Source organism: Neoarius graeffei, chromosome 6 (genome assembly GCF_027579695.1).
Source record: "Neoarius graeffei isolate fNeoGra1 chromosome 6, fNeoGra1.pri, whole genome shotgun sequence".
Classification (NCBI taxonomy): Eukaryota; Metazoa; Chordata; class Actinopteri; order Siluriformes; family Ariidae; genus Neoarius; species Neoarius graeffei.
The window spans coordinates 59791828-59810008 of NC_083574.1; the positions used below are offsets into that span (position 1 = coordinate 59791828).

Genomic DNA, 18181 nt, shown 5'->3' on the forward strand with positions numbered 1-18181 from the left:
CCAGCCAGCACGGTTCAGTGCGGTTGTAGTCGAAATGCAACTTCAGTAGCCCCGCTCAGCTCGACTCAGCTCGGCACGACTCAGCCCAACTCAGCACGGCACGGCTCAGCCGCGTTTGTAGTGGAAAAGCGGCAATAGACTACTGAACATGCCACTCATGCAGTACCTGATTAGTGAGCATTGTATAGTACTTCAAGACTTTTAATTAAGTTGTACTGAAAGTTATTGGAAATGAATTATCTCAAGTAACCATCTGCTCCGGAGATATTTTTCTAATCCTGATGCACACCATGAGTGTGCCACTTTCAATATCAGAATACAGACACATATCTTTTCTTTTTGATGTTTTCACGGGAGCCGGGTTTCCATTGCAGTTTTGCATAAAATAGAAACGATATTTAAAAATTTCAACAAAACACAATTGTGTATGGTCTGTGCTTCCACTGAGTGATGTTCTGTGATTAAAGCTGGGCTTCTCCTCTCGCGAAAGCTCTTACAGAGAGCTCTTTTTTCAGAAATGTACTGTAGCATTTCCGTTTGCTCTTCATGTCATGTCATGTCTTAAATGCGAAAAATGTGTTTCCTTTTCAATTTTGTGAAATATTGCTTTATGGAATCGTCTGAAAAGCCACCTCACGTCGGCATCAAAACCTTTTTGTGATATTTGAGTTTTCTTGAAATTCACGTGTTTCCCTTACTCATTTTTTCAGTTTGCAATTTCAAATTGTGCTGTGCAGCACAGCTCAAATTACATCATCAAGTTTGCAGATGACACAACAGTAGTGGGCACGGTGGTGTAGTGGTTAGCACTGTCTCCTCACGGCAAGAAGGTTCTGGGTTCGAGCCTAGTGGCCGACAGGGGCCTTTCTGTGTGGAGTTTGCATGTTCTCCCCGTGTCCGCGTGGGTTTCCTCCGGGTGCTCCGGTTTCCCCCACAGTCCAAAGACATGCAGGTTAGGTTAACTGGTGGCTCTAAATTGACCGTAGGTGTGAATGTGAATGTGAATGGTTGTTTATCTCTGTGTATCAGCCCTGCGATGATCTGGCAACTTGTGCAGGGTGTACCCTGCCTCTCACCCGTAGTCAGCTGGGATAGGCTCCAGCTTGCCCACAACCCTGCACAGGATAAGTGGTTACGGATAATGGATGGATGCATGAATGGATAGACAACAGTAGTGGGTCTCGTCAGTAACAACACTGAGTATGCATACAGAGCAGAGGTCAAACACCTGGTGGAATGGTGTCAGGACGACAACCTGACTCTTAATTGTCAAGAAGACTAAAGAGAGGGTTGTTGATGTCCCCAGTGCACATCAACAGCTCTACTGTTGAAACAGTCAGCCGTGTGAAGTTCCTGGGAGTGCACATGGAAGACAACCTCTCCTGGACCCTGAACACCACCGCCATCACCAAGAAAGCTCAACAGCATCTACACTTTCTGCAAAAGCTAAAGAAGTCCAGCCTCCCTACTCCCATCCTTCTACCGATGGACCATTGAGAGTGTTCTTTGCTGTTATATCTCTTTCTGGTTCAGGAACTGCAACGTCGCTGAACAAAAGTCCCTGCAGCGGATAGTGAGGATGGCAGAGAGGATCACTGGGGTCCATCTTCCACCCATCTCCCAACTCTATAAGAAGCACATCGTCCACCATGCCAACAAGTCTATGCAGAACAAGTCCCACCCATCACATGCACTTTTCTCCCTCCTGCTGTTTGGCAGAAGGTACCAAAGCATCCGAACCATCACTACGAGAGAGACACTGCAACAGCTTCTTCCCCCAGGCAGTCAGAGTCCTCAAATCACTGTTACCCCCAAATAACTGACAGTAGTCGAACAGTTCAAATTGAAACTACAGATTCTTATCATTTCTCATCCTTTTGCACAACACTGCCCATTTGCACACACACATGCACAATTGCACAGGTACTTTGCACCTGTCTTGTCTTGTTGCTGATAATCTGGTAAAACTTGAATTCTTGAAATTGAACTGCAATCTCTTGCATTTTTGGGCTGTTTCACAATCATGGTTGTTTTTTTTTGAACAACACAAACTAACTCCTGCAACGAGGTCCAGTGTATATATATGCTGGAGTTTCTTAAAGCTTATTTAACAGGGACACACCAGCCCTACCTTTTTTCTTACAGCAGTAATGTCTCTTATACTGTATGTTCTGATAAATATATTTGTAAGAGTCAAATGTGGGCTCAGTTTTGACCTTGTGGTCATTTCATTTAATTCTACTTAAATCCTTACATTTAGATTATTCTGGTTAAATTCAGAATTGCATTTTTTACCACTAACTAGGTTTTACTTTGGGACGTATACTTGCATTCACAGTAGAAAGATATCTAAGCGGAAGTTAAATGTTTTTGTAAACTAAGTGTCTCTGACAGTATCCTTTGTCCGTCAGAAACATCCTCTCCGGAAAACACTCATCATATGAGGTGGTAAATTAATTTTTAAGAAAATATTTGTCTCTTTTGAAACAGAAGACTCTGTTGTCGCACAATAAAAAAAAAACAGGACTTGAAACAGATGTGAGACACATTTGCAGCAGAGCTTCACATGTGGTTGAAATGTGAGACTGTCAAAAAGTGTCCTCTCCGGAAAACCACAAGGATCATCAGCACTTCAGTTGTTTTTACAGTTACCTTGAAAATTTGTACTTAAAATCACAACAGGTGTTTCACTTTGTATACTTTACTCTCATGGACCATAAAAAAGTGGGTCAATTTTACAAATATGCACAAGTAACATGACCTGTAGCTCCGAAATTCTGCACAATTAATTTCCATCTCAAAAGGTAAATTTTGACAGCAGAGAAACACAAAAATCTGAGGTTTGATTTTTGGACTATTGAGGACCCAAAAAGTATACCCTGATTGTGAAACAGCCCTTTTGCACTAAAATGAACACTTGCACACAAATGCACAGTACCACTTTGCACCTGTCTTTGTCTTGTCATTGATGTTGTTTACTGTACTTAGATAGCTATATATTTAGATGGGTAAAAATTTACTTAGCTATAGACGGAGTTATTTGTATACCTTATTTTGTAATCTTCTATTTCTTTGAGCAAGAAGCTCAAGATGGAGGGAGCTATGCATATATGTGGCAGTGGGGGCATGGTCAAGCATTGGTTTGTGAATCGAGGGCAGGGCCAGGGAAGGTGAGTGGCAAAGTCATTACTCCTGTTGTCAATTAATGTGTGTGTGTGTGTGTGTGTGTGTGTCTGTTGCAATGATGACGGAGCAAAGAAAAGGAGGGAGAGAGCGAAGATGTGAGAGCTCTCCTGACCAGAGCATCTGTGTGTGTGTATAAGTTTTAGTAAAGCTGAAAAGCAGTAGAAAAAGAATCAAAATGAAGTTGACACCATTTCCTGCCTGTCCACGCTTCAGTATTTCTCCTATGCCAGAGTCATACTATAATATAGAATATGGACATGAGTGTTTTACTGGGAAATACGCCACTCGTATTTTTCATACAAATTACATCCGGATGACAACCATGACATATTTCCCTATGTGTCACTTGTGAGAATATTAATGAATTGTTTTGATAAATTTGGGTACTTTTTGTTTGTGAATGTGTCTATATAGTAAAAAGAAAATCACACGTTGGCTTGAAGACATGAAGTTTATCTTCTCGTGTTGAAAAAGTTGTATTTTTCATACGAAATACATCACGGATCTGAATGACATATTTAAATAATATTGGCTGGCTTTGAGTGGTCTATCAGATATATTCCATTCAGCTAGAATGATACTGAACGAGTCGAAGATGAGTAGCTGAATGGAATATATCTGATATACCATGAAAAAAGCCAGCCAATATTATTTTTAATATTATACATACACATTCGATGGAACAATTATACGGTAGATTTTACAAAAAGTTCAGAACAGGGGGGTAACTTACCAATACTGAATGCTGATTCTGATCGAATGTAATTTAATGTTCTGTCAAGCCACTGTACATGTACAAAGTCAAAGTGCTAACAATTAAAATGGTACAAGTCCAAAAAGCCTAAACAACCCAACTTATATACAAGCTATATACAGGTAGACAGTTCAAGTTCAAAGTGACTTTTGGTAGTAGTTAATTGTTACATTGCAGTTGTTCAAAACAAAATGGCTTTGCTGAGGGAAGTCCACAAATGAAGTCCTCTTGTAAAAGTCTCCGTCACTTTTCCTCACCTGTGATATTGCTCGTATCCCATGGTACACCTCGGACTTAATGGAATCAGTTGATGACAAATTGGACACCTTTAATGATTTGTTTACCACCTGCCTTAGTAGTCATGTGCCTATAAAATCAGTCAAACTAAAGCATAAGCCAAATCCATCCATCACTGCTGAAATCAAGGACCTTATAAGATCAAGAAATCGGTTACATAAGAAGGCGAAAAGGAGCGGCTCTCAGGTGGATTGGGAGGCGTTCATTAAATTGTGACAAAAAGTGAAAGAGGCAATCAAAGAAGCAGAGCAGAATTATTTTAACGAGCAGGTGATTGCAAACAAGGGTAATAGCGGTGCCATGTGGAAAACAATTCGGAGTGCGCTTCCAGCAAAGTTAAACCAGTGTCTCCATTACACCAAGGACACTGATGCCTTGGCAAATGACTTCAAGTTTTTCATGTCAGTTGGTAAAGATGCTGCAATTAAATCTGCAGAATTAGTGGCAACACACGGGTTGAATGATAGCTACCCCCTTCTTTGAATTCTACCGAAAATGCTGAGAAAGACTTGTTTGAATTCAAACCAGTGTCTTGTGTGGAGGTACAGAAAGTGATTATGGCCATGCCAACGAATAAGGCCCCGGGCTATGATAAGGTACCTATCTCCGTAGTTAAGGATTACCTTGAGCATATCCTGCCTACATTATCTGGCATTATTAACTGCTCATTTTCAAGCTCCACTTTTCCGTGTGCTTGGGAAAAGGGTGAGGTAGTTCCTTATCTTAAAGACAGAGATTTTGAAGTTCCAAAGAACAATTGTCCCATCACCTTACTACCAGTCCTCTCTAAGGTAGCTGAATGGATTGCCATGCGTCAATTTGATTATCTGACTCTGAAAGAATGCCTCACGATATATCAGAGTGGCAGTAGGAGATTGCACTCAACTGAAACATTGAGTCTGTTAGTTACCAACCATAATTTCCAAGCCATGGATCAAAAGCAAATCACAGCGATGGTGCTCATTGATTTGAGCAAGGCTTTTGATAGTTTGTGTCATTCAATGCTGCTTGATAAATTACAGAAGCTAGAAACCTCTGATAAGGCTCTACAATGGTTCAATAGTTATCTAATGAATAGAGAGCAGCGTACCCAAATGGCAACCTCATTATCAGGCCATCTTATTATAACACATGGGGCTCCACAGGGCTCAATCTTAGGGCCTATGCTGTTTGGACTTTACATTAACGATCTCCATAAAGTCGTAAAGTTCTGTAACATCGAGTCATATGTTGACTATACTAAAGTGTATCTGTCGTTTGTGACAAAGGACACTGATTCATGCCTCTGTCAAGTTGCCCAAGATCTTCAACACGTGGCAAGATGGTGTTGCGCAAACCAACTACTGATCAATCTCGACAAGACTAAGCTTGTGCTGTTTGGAGTAAGTCAATTAACACCAAAGTTGTTACTGTGCCTTTCCTTGGTCAGGAGTTAAAACCTGTTGCCTCCGTAAGAGACCTAGGTGTCATAATTGACTCAAACCTGACCTTCAAGGATCATATCTCTGTATTATCTCTGCTATCTAGTCTGTGTCAAATAAGTAGAGTCTGATAACTATTTTCCAAGGACATTTTGCAAGTAATCTTAAATTCTCTAGTGTTTAGCAAGATATATTATTGCTCAACCGTTTGGTCTGGAACCTTTAAGAAGAACATTCATAAACTACAGCTTATGCAAAATTTTGCTGCACGTATAGTGACACCAAAAAATACAGTGGTGCTTGAAAGTTTGTGAACCCTTTAGAATTTTCTATATTTCTACATACATATGACCTAAAACATCATCAGATTTTCACACAAGTCCTAAAAGTAGATAAAGAGAATCCAGTTAAAAAAATGAGACAAAAATATTATACTTAGTCGTTTATTTATTGAGGAAAATGATCCAATATTACATATCTGTGAGTTGCAAAAGCATGTGAACCTTTGCTTTCAGTATCTGGTGTGACCCCCTTGTGCAGCAATAACTGCAACTAAATGTTTCCGGTAACTGTTGATCAGTCCTGCACACCGGCTTGGAGGAATTTTAGCCCATTCCTCCATACAGAACAGCTTCAGCTCTGGGATGTTGGTGGGTTTCCTCACATGAACTGCTCACTTCAGGTCCTTCCACAACATTTCGATTGGATTAAGGTCAGGACTTTGACTTGGCCATTCCAAAACATTAACTTTATTCTTCTTTAACCATTCTTTGGTAGAACGACTTGTGTGCTTAGGGTCATTGTCTTGCTGCATGACCCACCTTCTCTTGAGATTCAGTTCAGGAACAGATGTCCTGACATTTTCCTTTAGAATTCACTGGTATAATTCAGAATTCATTGTTCCATCAATGATGGCAAGCCGTCCTGGCCCAGATGCAGCAAAACAGGCCCAAGCCATGATACTACCACCACCATGTTTCACAGTTGGGATAAGGTTCTTATCCTGGAATGCAGTGTTTTCCTTTCTCCAAACATAACACTTCTCATTTAAACCAAAAAGTTCTATTTTGGTCTCATCCGTCGACAAAACATTTTTCCAATAGCCTTCCGGCTTGTCCACGTGATCTTTAGCAAACTGCAGACAAGCAGCAGTGTTCTTTTTGAAGAGCGGTGGCTTTCTCCTTGCAACCCTGCCATGCACACCATTGATGTTCAGTGTTCTCCTGATGGTGGACTCATGAACATTAGCCAATGTGAGAGAGGCCTTCAGTTGCTTAGAAGTTACCCTAGGGTCCTTTGTGACCTTGCCATTTATTACACACCTTGCTCTTGGAGTGATCTTTGTTGGTCGACCACTCCTGGGGAGGGTAACAATGGTCTTGAATTTCCTCCATTTGTACACTATCTGTCTGACTGTGGATTGGTGGAGTCCAAACTTTTTAGAGATGGTTTTGTTACCTCTCCCAGCCTGATGAGCATCAACAACGCTTTTTCTGAGGTCCTCAGAAATCTCCTTTGTTCATGCCATGATACACTTCCACAAACATGTGTTGTGAAGATCAGACTTTGATAGATCCCTGTTCTTTAAATAAAACAGGGTGCCCACTCACACCTGTTTGTCATCCCATTGATTGAAAACACTTGACTCTAATTTCACCTTCAAATTAACTACTAATCCTAGAGGTTCACATACTTTTGCCACTCACAGATATGTAATATTGGATCATCTCATCTCATCTCATCTCATCTCATCTCATCTCATCTCATCTCATCTCATTATCTCTAGCTGCTTTATCCTGTTCTACAGGGTCGCAGGCAAGCTGGAGCCTATCCCAGCTGACTATGGGTGAAAGGCGGGGTACACCCTGGACAAGTCGGCAGGTCATCACAGGGCTGACACATAGACACAGACAACCATTCACATTCACACCTACGGTCAATTTAGAGTCACCAGTTAACCTAACCTGCATGTCTTTGGACTGTGGGGGAAACCGGAGCACCCGGAGGAAACCCACGCGGACACGGGGAGAACATGCAAGCCCCGCACAAAAAGGCCCTCGCCGGCCACAGGGCTCGAACCCGGACCTTCTTGCTGTGAGGCGACAGCGCTAACCACTACACCACCGTGCCGCCTATATTGGATCATTTTCCTCAATAAATAAATGACCAAGTCTAATATTTTTGTCTCATTTGTTTAACTGGGTTCTCTTTATCTACTTTTAGGACTTGTATGAAAATCTGATGATGTTTTAGGTCATATTTATGCAGAAATATAGAAAATTCTAAAGGGTTCACAAACTTTCAAACACCACTGTATATCTCCAGTCTTCAAGGATCTTGGTTGGCTGTCCATGGAACATTTACTATGTTTACATGATATCATGGTATATAAATGCATGAATAACTTAGTACTAGCGTATCTACGCTCAAAGCTTGTAAGGTGTTCTTATATCCATACCTACAACACATGGAGAAAAGATGATCTAAGAGCTTTAAAGGAACAGTCCACCGTACTTCCATAATGAAATATGTTCTTCTCTGAATTGAGACGAGCTGATCCGTACCTCTTCGAGCTTTGTGCGACCTCCCAGTCAGTCAGACGCGCTGTTACTCCTGTTAGCAATGTAGCTAGGCTCAGCATGGCCAATGGTATTTTTTGGGGCTGTAGTTAGATGCGACCAAACTCTTCCACGTTTTTCCTGTTTACATAGGTTTATATGACCAGTGACATGAAACAAAGTTCAGTTACACAAATTGAAACGTGGGGATTTTCTATGCTATGGAAAGTCCGCACTATAATGACAGGCGTACTAACACCTTCTGCGCGCTTCGACAGCGCATTGATACCTTCACTCAGGACGGATCAGCTCGTCTCAATTCAGAGAAGAACATATTTCATTATGGAAGTACGGTGGACTGTTCCTTTAAGGTGCCGTACATCTATAGCACAGCGCAGCTTCTTCTATAGAGCAATTAAATCTTGGAACTGTCTTTCAGAGCAGACAAAAGTCTTCATCTCTTTCTTTATTCAAGAAGAATGTCAAAGCCGAACTTAGTGGACTCTGAAAAAGTCACTCTAAGATCTTTACTGAACTTATCCTTTTACACAGTTTATTGCTTGATTGATTTTGATATGTAATTTATAATAGTTATTTGGTTTTTGATATCACTATTGTAAATTAATTCTGAAAAACCCTGTGGGAGAATTAATAAAGTTGTATTGTATTGTACCTCCAAGTAGAACTTTTGACAATATTTCTGCTATTGCTCTCTTTTCCAGTTTTTCCATGTCCGTTGGTATGTTTTTCTCTTGTAAATAGAAATCCAGTGAAGAATATCCAGTGAAGTTTTGGTAGGCTTTCGGGTGTCTAGAGTGTCTTTCTCTTTAAATCTTCCGCTTTTAACAAAGCAAACCTCACAGCCATGTTTGTGTACAAACTGTCAGTCATTTACTAGCGCGGAAGTTTTACATCTCCGACGTGTCTCTTTTCCAGTGTTTCGATGTCCGTTGGTATGTTTTTCTCTTGTAAATATGTGTGAAGAATATACAGGGAGTGCAGAATTATTAGGCAAGTTGTATTTTTGAGGATTAGTTTTATTATTGAAAAACAACTATGTTCTTGATGAACCCAAAAGACTCATAAATATCAAAGCTGAGTATTTTTGGAAGTTGGAGTAGGGCTTTCTTAGTTTTAGCTATCTTAGGAGGATATCTGTGTGTGCAGGTGACTATAACTGTGCATAATTATTAGGCAACTTAACAAAAAACAAACATATACCCATTTCACTCATTTATTTTCACCAGGGAAACCAATATAACAACTCAACATTCACTAATATACATTGCTGGCATTCAAAAACAAAAACAAAAAAAAAAATCAGTGACTAATATAGCCGCCTTTCTTTACAAGGACACTCAAAAGCCTGCCATCCATGGATTCGGTCAGTGTTTTGATCTGTTTGTGATCAACATTGCGTGCAGCAGCAACCACAGCCTCCCAGACACTGTTCAGAGATGTGTACTGTTTCCCCTCCTTGTAGATCTCACATTTGATGAGGGACCACAGGTTTTCTATGGGGTTCAGATCAGGTGAACAAGGAGGCCACGTCATTAATCTTTCTTCCTTTAGACCCTTTCTGGCCAGCCATGCTGTGGAGTACTTGGATGCGTGTGATGGAGCATTGTCCTGCATGAAAATCATGTTTTTCTTGAAGGATGCTGACTTCTTCCTGTACCACTGCTTGAAGAAGGTGTCTTCCAAAAACTGACAATAGGACTGGGAGTTGAGCTTGACGCCATCCTCAACCCAAAAAGGTCCCACAAGCTCATCTTTGATGATACCAGCCCATACCAGTACCCCACCTCCACCTTGCTGGCGTCTGAGTCGGACTGGAGCTCTCTGCCCTTTGCTGATCCAGCCACGAGCCCATCCATCTGGCCCATCAAGACTCACTCTCATTTCATCTGTCCATAAGACCTTAGAAAAATCAGTCTTGTGATACTTCTTGGCCCAGTCTTGATGTTTCATCTTGTGTGTCTTGTTCAGTGGTGGTCGTTTTTCAGCCTTTGTTACCTTGGCCGTGTTCCTGAGTATTGCACACCTTGTGCTTTTTGACACTCCAGTGATGTTGCAGCTCTGAAATATGGCAAAACTGGTGGCGAGTGGCATCTTGGCAGCTTCACGCTTGACTTTCCTCAGTTCACGGGCAGTTAGTTTGTGCCTTTTTTTTTCAACGCGCTTCTTGCGACCCTGTTGACTATTTTGAATGAAGTGCTTGATTGTTCGATGGTCACGCTTCAAAAGCTGGGCAATTTTAAGAGTGCTCCATCCCTTTGCAATATATGTCACTATTTTTGACTTTTCTGAGTCCGTCAAATCCCTCTTCTGACCCATTTTGCCAAAGGAAAGGAAGTTGCCTAATAATTTTGCACACCTGATATAGGGTGTTGATGTCATTAGACCACACCCCTTTTCATTACAGAGATGCACATCACCTGGTATGCTTTATTGGTAGGAGGCTTTCAAGCCTATGCAGCTTGGAGTAGGCCAACATGCATAGAGAGGGTAATGTGGTCAACATACTCATTTGCCTAATAATTCTGCACTCCCTGTATAACGAAGTTTTGGTAGCCTTTTGGGTGTTCAGCGCGTCTTTAGTTTCATTTTTCAGTTTATTTATTTCGTGCTTAAACCTAGCACTGAATTAACCCCGTCTTCTCTCTCTCCCGGCGGACAAAGAAATGATTGTGCGGATGCGCAGCAGCAAAGTTTTGTCATTAGATATTCACATGAGCTCGGATGTGTGACGTTGTGTTGTCTTGACCACATGCAATATTATAACAATATTGCATGCTCATTCTCCATTAGGCAGAGTGGCATAATACATAGAGGATAAGCGATATGATATCAATATTGCATGCTATGAGTAAACCCGCTAGAAAGGAATAGAACAAATGTTTTTATTCCATAGAAAAAGTGGCCTGTATGTATAATAATTCCCAATATTTCACTCCGATGACGTCACTCCCAGTTTTTTCCCGCAGACTAGACACGTGTTGTCAAAATAGCGAACCAATTCAAAATTAAAATTCTTTTGATTAACTTGCATATTTTTTTTGTGGATGTGTCCATATAATATAAAGAACATTACACAGTGGAACAAAGATATGAAGTTTAAATTCGTGTGTTGAAAAAAATAGATCATTTGTTTGCTTCACTCACTCATGAATATGTTCACCACTCGAAGATAAACTTCATAACTATATATCTTTGTACCTCTGTGTAATCTCATCTCATTATCTCTAGCCGCTTTATCCTTCTACAGGGTCGCAGGCAAGCTGGAGCCTATCCCAGCTGACTACGGGTGAAAGACGGGGTACACCCTGGACAAGTCACCAGGTCATCACAGGGCTGACATATAGACACAGACAACCATTCACACTCACATTCACACCTACGCTCAATTTAGAGTCACCAGTTAACCTAACCTGCATGTCTTTGGACTGTGGGAGAAACCGGAGCACCCGGAGGAAACCCACGTGGACACGGGGAGAACATGCAAACTCCGCACAGAAAGGCCCTCGCCGGCCACGGGGCTCGAACCCGGACCTTCTTGCTGTGAGGCGACAGCGCTAACCACTACACCACCATGCCGCCCCCTCTGTGTAATATTATATATAAATATCCAATGCACTGTAGTCTTCATCAGAAAGCTGCTTCTCCATTTCTCTTTCTGTTCACCTCTGGTTATAGCCTACATCATGCATTACCATACTGCAAAATTTAACTAAGTATAAAGTACACATTGCTAGAGGCAACATTACACACAGTAGTCAGTGAAAAATAAGTAATGGATTGTTGCGTTGCTTGCTGTTGCCATGGTAATGGCCAGCTTTTGCCCTTTAAAGTCAGTCATGGTTATGGTTTATGCAGAACACCTCCGACCTTGTGATCCATAACTATCTCACTCTGTTCTTACATTTCTGCTATTTTAACTCTTGTTTAAGTTAATTTAATTAAATTACATTATATTACATTAAATTACATTAATGGGGCAGCATGGTGGTGTAGTAGATAGCACTGTCGCCTCACAGCAAGAAGGTTCTGGGTTCGAATCTCATGACCAATGGGAGCCTTTCTACGTGGAGTTCAAATATGTGCAGATTAGGTAAAATACCCTGCTGCCGGGGTTGTACATGACAGTGCATACTTAGTCCCGGTCCCAAGCCTGGACAGATTGCATCAGGAAGGGCATCCAGTGTAAAACCTATGCCAAATCAAATATGTGGAACAGATCTGCTGTGAGGGTGGCACGGTGGTGTAGTGGTTAGCGCTGTCGCCTCACAGCAAGAAGGTCCAGGTTCGAGCCCCGTGTCCGGCGAGGGCCTTTCCGTGCGGAGTTTGCATGTTCTCCCCATGTCTGCGTGGGTTTCCTCCCACAGTCCAAAGACATGCAGGTCAGGTTAACTGGTGACTCTAAATTGACCGTAGGTGTGAGTGTGAGTGTGAATGGTTGTCTGTGTCTATGTGTCAGCCCTGTGATGACCTGGCGACTTGTCCAGGGTGTACCCCGCCTTTCGTCCATAGTCAGCTGGGATAGGCTCCAGCTTGCCTGCGACCCTGTAGAACAGGATAAAGCGGCTAGAGATGATGAGATGAGATCTGCTGTGGCAACCCTGAATGTATAGGAGCAGCCAAAAGAAGAAGACATTAATGGCATTTAGCAGATGCTCTTATCCAGAGCGATATACAACATACCCAGAGTTAGGTGCCTTGCTGCCATTCCTGCTGGTCCAGGGACTTGAACCAGAGAAAAAAGCTGCTTCTCTGATGTCCAGGTCAGACGGCAGGCTGCAACTAGTTTTCAGCTACTTGCGTCTACCTGCGATAACAAAATCGCAGGTAGACGCAAGACTGGTCTTGCGTCGATGCACAACGACGCAGATGACGGCAGAGTGTTGCAGAGGGTCTTTAGTAGAGGAAGGTTGATGCAAGTGGATCATGATCTGTTCGTATTTCAGCTGCGATTCGCTTCCAATTGGTGCAAATAGCAGGTTGACGCATGTAGAGGCAGGCAGTTGTGCAACGCTTGAGCAGGTTGAAGCAGGTAGTCTTTAGAGAGGGCTGTGATGCATCACAGGTAGACGCAGACTGCACCTGCAAATAGTTTACAACAACCTGCGGGCAGTCTTATGGCCTTATATTTTTAAAAGGTTTTCTGTGCGTCTAGCTGCGTCTGTTTCCGACTGGTTGCTTCGGCTTAAAAACGCCTGCGTCCACCTGCGATCGCAGCATGCGTCTTTCTGCTGTCTGACCTGGCCATGGCTTCAGTATTTCCCCTTAACATCATGTACGTATTTAAGCAACGAATCTGCACCAGAGCTGCTTAGATTTTCCTTGACAGACACAACACTCGGCCCCTAGAGAACAGATTTAACGCTGAAGAGATCACTCCTTGAGTCATCAGATGACAAGTGGTTTGTTTGAGCAGCAGCGGCAGCTCGAGAAGGTTTAACTTGAGATCGAGGCTCCCAGTGTCCCTCCCATCCTCCTCCCTTCCCCCTCCTGTGTGTTTAGATCACACAGCAGTAGTGTGAGCGCGTGCGCGCGTCAGTGTGCTGCCACAGAGAGCGGAACACAGCCATCTGCACGTGCACAACTCCGTGGCGAAAACAGGACTTGGATTTGCTGCAGTTTTCATATCGCTTCCACTTCCCTCTTGGTTTTTTTTCCTTCTTCTCCTTCTTCGTTGTGAGGATTCTGAGCATGTTGCTGTATGGTGGTTCCTGATGATGGACGCTTTTCCGCTCTCCGCGCTTTGTCCACACCCCTCACACACACACACACACACACACACACACACACATAAAGAAGCTCTGCGCACAAAGTCGCACTGAAAAGGACTCGTCTGGTCTCATCCCTGAGATTTATCACATGTACTGGATATAACGTTCCTCTGTGAATCTTGCTCGGATTTCTTTTCCTTCGTAAAATCCTCTGATTTGGATTAAACCTTCCCATCGATGGTACCGACTCAGGCGGCAGACATGTACGTGCCTTTGATTGATTGACTGATTTTGTAAATAAAGCTATCGGTTAGACTGAATTAAATACACTGTGATGATGTAACTGGTTTGATTTGGCAAGCTTCATTCAGTCCAAGTGCAGAAAAATATCTTGGTAAACACTCTTAGTAAAATATATGTGGGCAGTAAACTCCCTGGCGGGATTAACCTTTATCCCAGATCACAAATCTACACAAACAGCAGGTGTTTCACTAATATTTCTAGGTTGAGTTGGTGAAATCTGTGCTAAGACCTTGTGTGTGTGTTGGAGGTGAGAAGAGAAGAGCAGGACTTCAGCTCAGTGGCCATGACAAAGGACGCGTTGTTGTTGTTTGTTTGTTTGTTTGTAATGGATGTGACAGAAACATGGAGTATCCACTAATATTAACAACATGGAGCTGGGAGTCCGAGTGGGAACAACGTGTGCTTTGCTATCAGTCTGAGCACTAGACAGAAATCCAGTCAGCTCGGAAAAGTGAGCGGTGCCAGAAGCGAGACGTGGCCACATTCAGCCTAACAGACCTCTTCTCACCCTGAGAGACATCCAACTCTCCTCTCTTACTTCTCCTCTCTCTTTTCTTCTTTTCCGGCTGTTTTTCTTTCCCTCCTTTTCCCTGCTGAAACTTCTTGGCTGCTCATTTTTCATGGCGCTTTTAATCCATTACAGCCTAATCCTCTACTTACTGTCTCTCTGTACGTAGGAACATGGATGAGAAGAGCTCTTTTTATTATTATTATTATTATTCTGTTACATTTTCTTCCACACTTCAGTGATGAAAGCAGTCGAAAGGGCGCTATACATTCCTTTCCGTGTGGTAGCGGTCTTTTCCGACACTACACCCACTCTCTTTAAGAGAAACCAGACAAGTCCAGAACTTCCTCACAGCCACGTTTCAATCTCAAACAGCCAAACGTGTCCTCACTTTTTTAGTGCAGCTCCACTTGTAATGAACATGAGAGCATGAGAGCAAGAAAGGCTGGCCTTGTTGCTGTAGTTAGCTGACAGTTGCCAGGGTCCACATATAGCACATACAGTATGTTCCCTTATCCCATCTGTGTCCTCAGAGAACAGGAAGTGTGGGAAGGAATAGTTTCATGGGTTTGCACTAAAACATTTTCGCCCCCCAAAAATGCAAATCATAAAAGAACGATATGGTTGTGAGTTGAAATCGGACGTCTTAGAACGTGTAGCGTGCGACTGCTGCTAAAATGTGATTAACGTAAAGCAGATTGTAGTCCGTTATCTTTAAAGGTCCCATGGCATGAAATTTTCACTTTCTGAGGTTTTTTAACGTTAAAATGAGTTCCTCTGACCTTCTTAAGTCACCCCAGTGGCTAGAAATTTCATAATGTGTAAACCAAACTATGCCCAACATTTGAGAATGGCGCGTCAAAACGGCGCGTTGATAAACTCTTCCCTTGCCTACGTCAGCAAGGGAGATGATCCCCACGCCCCCCTCTGGATTCCCACCCACCGTATGGATTGCCCGCCCAGTTGTAGTGAGGAGACCATAGAGGACACAACATGGCGTCACCTAAGCGAGCGAAACATGGAAATTGCGCTGTACATGGATGTGACAACACAGAAAAGAGTCTGTTTTTACTGCCGACGGGAGAGCCCCTGAAGACGCAGTGGCTTAATTTTATTTACTTCAATAATACGCCGTCAAGTCTACCTAAGACGGTGTATGTTTGTCGGAAGCATTTTCCTGATGAATGTTTCCACAACTTGGGACAGTACAGGGCAGGTTTTGCACATCAACTGTCACTGAAGCCTGGGTCCGTACCAAGCATCCCTGCCGCATCAGCCTCAAACAGCGAACAAGTAAGTGTATAACTGTTAAGTCGTTTTGCCGTGTTTTAAAATCGGTGCCACGTTAGCCTTGCAACGGCTACATTAGCTGTGCAGCTAACCGCTTCCTGCAGTTAGCCAGGTACTCTGCGCTACAAAACCAAAAAGCATGCAGCATGCTCTGTTATAATAGCCAATCAAAACAGTTTTTACAAAGACACCCACATTCTTTTTTTTAAGTCACTCGTTCATTTTATTTGTTTGTTTGTTCAGTAAAAACCCAAACATTTGTTGAATTTATTTTATTTCCTCGCGTCGCACCTTAATGACGTCAGCGCGCGGTATTTTTCCCTTCGCGGTTTGTTCCTTCTCTCTCGTCATAGTAAGACACCCACATCCGCTTGTTCTGACCCACTAGAGGTAGCGTCACAGTGCTGTTAGCCAATCAGAGGTAACACGTTTACATGTCATGAATATTAATGATAAGACCCGCCCCCACCCTCTACCCTTCCCCGCCTCCTGCTTCTCATTAGCAAAACGACGCACTGGGAAAAGCGCTGAAATGGGGCTTTCTCCCAGGAGGCTATATCTACGTGCCGAGGGTTCATTTCGAGAAAGGCTGCGGATATCACATCTGGAAACCTCCACAAGCCCATTTAAAGCATCAACAAACCACCATGCCATGGGTCCTTTAATCGCAGGTCCATCATTAGAGGATCTTCACTGCATAACCTTACTTGGAGAAGGCATTTTATTATGGAATACAGTCAAGATTTGATTGGGATCATCTTGCACAGTGTGGCAAGTAGTAATCGTAGAAGACCAGTGTAATTGCATAGTCTAAACCATCTTTTGACTTCGTCTGTCTGTTATGAAAACATTAAGGCCAAACAAAACCCTCCCCAAAATAAACTCCTTTATACTGACAAATTATATCCATACGAGACATGTTTGATTATTCATTTGTTCATATTTGTACTTGTATACCGTGTACAGATTTTGTTTTTCTTTTAAGCGCTGCCATCTTACTCTCTCCAACATACAGCTCTCGGAGTACAAATTGCATGAGTGAATCCAAGATTGTGACGTAATTTATACGCGACACAGTAGTGTAAGTGGTGAGCACGGTCACCTCACAGCAAGAAGGTTCTGGGTTCGAGTCCAGTGGCCGGCGAGGGCCTTTCTGTGTGGAGTTTGCATGTTCTCCCCGTGTCTGCATGGGTTTCCTCCGAGTGCTCCGGTTTCCCCCACAGTCCAAAGACATGCGGTTAGGTTAATATGGGACGGCCTTGGGCTGAGGTGCCCTTGAGCGAGGCACCAAACTCCCAACTGCTCCCTAGGTGCTGTGAGCATGGCTGCCCACTGCTCTGGGTATGTGTGTGTGCTCATTGCTCGCATGTGCGTGTTCACTGCTTCAGATGGGTTAAATGCAGAGAGGAATTTCACAAGTGTGTGATGAATTAAGTTGTGCTTTCTTTCTTTCTTACCGAGGCTGAGATCTAGTGGATACATCGCTTCTAAATTGTAAACAGCCGTAAAGATGCCCGAGTGTAAAGCGTTTGGATGTAAAACTAAGCCTAAACATCTCATCTCATTATCTCTAGCTGCTTTATCCTTCTACAGGGTCGCAGGCAAGCTGGAGCCTATCCCAGCTGACTACGGGCGAAAGGCAGGGTACACCCTGGACAAGTCGCCAGGTCATCACAGGGCTGACACATAGACAACCATTCACACTCACACCTACGGTCAATTTAGAGTCACCAGTTAACCTAACCTGCATGGCTTTGGACTGTGGGGGAAACCGGAGCACCCGGAGGAAACCCACGCAGACACGGGGAGAACATGCAAACTCCACACAGAAAGGCCCTCGCCGGCCCCGGGGCTCGAACCTGGACCTTCTTGCTGTGAGGCGACAGTGCTAACCAATACACCACCGTGCCGCCCTGGTTTAAACATATACAGTTAAATCACTTTTTGTTCAGGAACATTTTCCATGTTTGCACAAAAAAAAAGAAAAATTGAATGAATTGATGGCTTTGTGTTACTGAGGCAAATGGTGTACTAGTGTGTGCAAGCAACGTCACAGTTTCAGTGCAAATGGCCATGCACAGGTAAGCCTATTTTTAGCAGTATTGAAAATTTTAAAATGCAGAAATTGTTGTGAT

General features: G+C 42.9%; 1 protein-coding gene across 2 annotated transcripts in view; it reads left to right on the top strand.

Annotated features, from left to right (window-relative positions):
* ripor1 (RHO family interacting cell polarization regulator 1) overlaps positions 1 to 18181 on the top strand; it is a 241345-nt gene that overhangs the window by 48839 nt on the left and 174325 nt on the right. The window contains exon 1 of one of the 2 annotated variants that reach the window (XM_060923945.1): positions 13735 to 14208. The exons of the other annotated variant lie outside the window; for it this stretch is intronic. The gene's annotated coding sequence lies outside the window, so the exon portion shown is untranslated. Of the gene's footprint in view, positions 1 to 13734; positions 14209 to 18181 lie in introns of those variants that run through there. 2 annotated transcript variants of the gene reach the window in all.